At 40.4% G+C, this 4,504-nt stretch overlaps 1 pseudogene; it reads left to right on the forward strand.

Annotated features, from left to right (window-relative positions):
• Nucleotides 1-1,427: 1,427 nt before the first annotated feature.
• Nucleotides 1,428-1,543, forward strand: LOC129401501 (U8 small nucleolar RNA; annotated as a pseudogene).
• The last annotated feature ends 2,961 nt before the right edge of the window (nucleotides 1,544-4,504 follow it).

Consider the following 4,504-nt stretch of genomic DNA (forward strand, 5'->3'; position numbering starts at 1 on the left):
CCATTCTCCACCACAAATAAACCCAGCATCCCTCCCATATTTGGAGGACAATTCTTGAATTGTTCACTTAAACTGATTGACATGTTCACCTGGATGCCTGAAAGGTTTCCCAGGCTTCCCAAAGTTGAAACTCTTAATTTCTGCCCACCTCCTATATGTTTCTTTCCTAATAGTTCTTGTCATGAATATCTCAAACTAAAACCCAAGAATCCATCCTTGACTCTTTGTTCTCATTCACTGCATCACATTTATCAGGCAAGCATTGTTGTTCTATAGCAAAGTAGATCTCATATCTATGCTAGTCATTTCCAAGAAGGTCCCCATTGATTCCTACTTCATGCCATTCATGCCTGTGGGTAAACCTCTCCACATCACACCTGTCAAGGCATCACACCTGTCAAGCCTTGAGATTACTGCAGTCCCAGTCAACAGCTTAAAAGTAACTGCATAAGAAATGCTCAGAAACATTCAGGGAAAACCACACATAGATTATTAACCTTTAGAAATTGTGAAAGTACCACAACTCTTTATTGATTTAGGTTGTTACATGTGGGAGAAACCACACAATAGAAACTTATACTCTTGTACTTTTTTGGGTATAGCATGCTATTACAAGCTACCTCTGTTTCTTACTGCAGTCATCTCCTAGAAGTCTTCTCTTTTTTCGCTTTTACTCTTCAGCAATCTGTCATCCTCATTTCTAGTCTTTAAATTAGTTTCTATTTTCAGTGACTTAAGATAAAATACAGCCCCTGCAATGGCCTTCAGTGACCTAACTCCCATCTTCAGATCCAACGTATTCTCACAACTCCTACTTCTTTTCTCATTTGTTACTGTGTTCCAGCCACTTTGGTTCTTTCTCTTATGGTTAGAGGGTTAGAAGAAAGAGGGGAAAAATAATATCAGGGAACGGGGTTCTGGTAACATTGCTGAAAACAAATCACTTTTTGCTACTTCTTTGGCCAGGGTTCATAATGCTTGTAGATCAAGGAGTGTGGTGCACAAAAAGAATCAGTTCTTTTGCTTCTGGCAATGTGCTGGGCTAAATGAGGAGAAAATAGCTTCCCAGTATAGAAAATCATAAGATGCTGGAGAAAATATTTTTAAATATGGCTGAGCAAGCAGGAAAATGCAGAAAGCAACCAGAGGAAGGAAAGATAAGGAAGCACCATCCAGTGGGGACAAGTAACATATACAGTCATTCTGCTTGGGAAACCCTGTGGGTTTCCTGGTGGTCTATACCAGAGTTTCTCATCAAAGGGGCATATGACCACCCAGTAGGACCTCAGTGTATTCCAAGAGAGTTGGAGTTGAAAATCATGTAAATGGGCACTAAGGCATAATACCAGGGGTCAGTTGGTAGTAGGGGCTGGGGGTTGCAGGAAGGAAATAAGGTAAGCAGGGGGATATATTGAGAGAAATGTTGATCATTAGGTGGCACAATCCTTACCTGTTTTTCTATTCAGAGGGTAGATAGAACATGATGATTTGAGTTCACGAGTCATGAATAATGTCTCTGCATGAGTAGGGCTCATAATTAGAAAGTGTCCAAGAGACACCCAAGTGTATAGGGACACACATAAGAGATTTGGGGGGAAATATGCCAGATCCAAAGTAGAATAAAACTCTTATTAATTGGACTCCAGTAGAGTGAAATGTCAATGGCCACCACGAGGTTTGTCTGGCTCAGCCTAGATCTCTCAAGTAGGGAGGTTGCAGGGAGAAAAATAATCTTCCCTAATTAGGCTCACTAATTAGTAAAAGGATTTAGGTTAGAATTCAAATCACCTTCAATATAGAAATGGAACAAGGTAATGGATAGTATCAAATGATGACAGACCCTTGACCTTGAATTCCAAAACTGAGATTACCAAGCAGCAGGAGAAAGGGTGAGGGAGTGGAAGAGGGGGACCAGAAGTGACTAAATTACTTCACTCAGCATGATACCTTTTAGTTCCCTCTATGTAGTCGCAAACTGTGTGTTTCTATGCTTTCTTATGACTTAGTAGTATTTCATTGTGTATATATACCACAACTTCCTGATCCATTCATACATAAATGGGCACACAATTGAAATTCCATTAGGAATTTCAGTTGTTTCCAAACCTTGGCTATTGTATTACACACTGCAATACATGAATAGATGCGTGTATATGTGTATATATATATATATATATCATCATCATCATCATCATCATTCCACTGATAGTCGAATTTCTTGAGCAGTCTCAGTAACGTCTCCATTTGTCCTAGCCCTGAGATTTTAGAAGCCTCTTTTTAGAAGCCTCTCTCTACTCGTCCTTCCCAATGATGCCGCATTGGAGGCTCTTTCAAAGTCAGGGGAATGAGACCTAGCTTGTTACTTGTTTTGGCATATTAATACACCTTGGGGACCTTGCAAGGTTCTCCCGTGTAGGCAGGTTCTCCTGGAGGGAGTAGTAGGCTATAAGATATCACATGGCCGCTTTGCAGCCACACACTTCTGGGAGCTTGCTTTTAAGTCTCTGGATGCTGGCCGTTGATGGGATTACATATATATACATATATATAAATATTATATATAATCCCATGTATATGTCCTTTTGAATTAATGTGTTTGCATTTTGGAGTTAGATGCCAAGAAATGGTATCACTTAATCATAGGGGAGTTCTATTTTTATTTTTTCAAGAAACTTCTATATTACTTTCCACAAAGGTTGAACCAGACACCATTCCCACCCACAGTGAATGAGAGTTCCTTCCTCATCACATCCCTGCCAACACTGGCTATGTCCAGAGCTGGGGATAAGAAGAAATATTTTAAGAGATAATGGTTTAGAATTTTCCAGAGTGGACACCACTTCTTGGTTTTACAGAACCCAACTATCTCTAAGCAACATAGATCATAATATAACTATAGAACACCAAAGGCAAAAGAATCTTTTAAAGCCAGGGCAGGGGGAGTGAGAAAACACTTTTGAAGGAACAACGATTGAAACTGACAGCTTAGCTCAACAGCAACAAGGAAAGTCAAAACATAGTAGGACGATATTTTCACAACACTAAGAACAGATCACTGCCAACTTAGACCTGCATTAAATATCTGCACTGAAAATATACTTCAAGAATAAGATAAAATAAAGTTTCTTTGGATATATGAGAACAGAGCTTATGCAACAGGCATTCATAAAAAGGATTCCTGTATTAGAAGATGTAATATAGGAAGAAAAATAATGATACCAGAATAAAGGACAAAATACGAGGAAAGTATTAAGTTTAAAGAATAGTAAGCAAGAACCAAAATCTGGAAACAACCAGAGTAACTGAGAACAGATGACTGCTTAAGGAAACTATGGTGCATCCACCAATGGATTACTATGCCCCTGTTACGAAAAATGAAGTCATGAAATTTGCGTATAAGTGGGTGAACATAGAGAGTATCCTGCTAAGTGAAATGAGTCAGAAAGAGAGGGGCAGACATAGAATGACTGCACTCATTTGTAGAATATAAAATAGCATCATATGAGACTAACACCCAAGGACAGTAGAGACAAGGGCCAGGAAGATTGCTCCATGGTTGGAAGCCTGCCTCATGACCTGGGGAAGAAGGCAGCTTCTCTGGCTCTGCGCTCAGGAATTATTCTTAGCAGTGCTCAGGGGACCATATGAGATGCTGGGGATAGTGCTCAGAGGTTACTTCTGGCTCTGTACACAGTGATGACTCCTAGCAGGGCTTGGGGGAGCATATGGGATGCTGGGGCTCTAACCCTGGTCAGCCAGGTGCAAGGCAAATGTTTCACCCACTGTACTACTATTTCTCTGCACCGCCCCCCCATAATTTTTAAAATATATTTGTGTGTTACTTGACTGAGCATTTCTTTTTTTTTTCTTGTCCTTATTTTTTTCTTTTTTATTTCTTCTTCTTTTTTTAATTTTTATTTTGAGCAACACCCTGTGATACTCGGATTTTACTACAGGCTCTGCAGTCAGGAATTACTCCTAGCTGTGTGCAGGGGATCATGTGGAATGCTGGGGACCAAACCTGTTGACAGCATGCAAGACAAGTACCCACCCACTGTATATCTCCCCAATCCCTTGAAAGAGTTTTTGTATGGAAAGTTCTTTAAAATCTTGGGCCAGAGAGATAGTAAAAGAATTAAGGCAGTTGCCTTGCATATGGCCAACTATGATTCAATCCCCAGTACCGTACATGTTCCTCAAGCCCTCCAGGACTGATCCCTGAGCACAGAGAGAAGAAAGCTCTGAGTACCAACAGAGGTGGCCCAACTCCCCTCCCCCAAATATATCAATAAATTATTTCCATTGTAAGATACATGGTAATTATATTGAGGCAGACTCACTTCCCGAGATAAAGACTTTGGACCAGACAGCACAGCTTTCAAAGCTTTGGTTTGGTGATTGCTGTGTGCAGGCTGAAGTCTCTCCTGCTGTTACCCTAGGATTAAATCTTACAAGGAGCTCAGTTCTTGCGTCTGGCCCAGAGAAGAACTCAGAAGCCTTCAGT

The sequence above is a fragment of the Sorex araneus genome, chromosome 1 (genome assembly GCF_027595985.1).
Source record: "Sorex araneus isolate mSorAra2 chromosome 1, mSorAra2.pri, whole genome shotgun sequence".
NCBI lineage: Eukaryota > Metazoa > Chordata > Mammalia > Eulipotyphla > Soricidae > Sorex > Sorex araneus.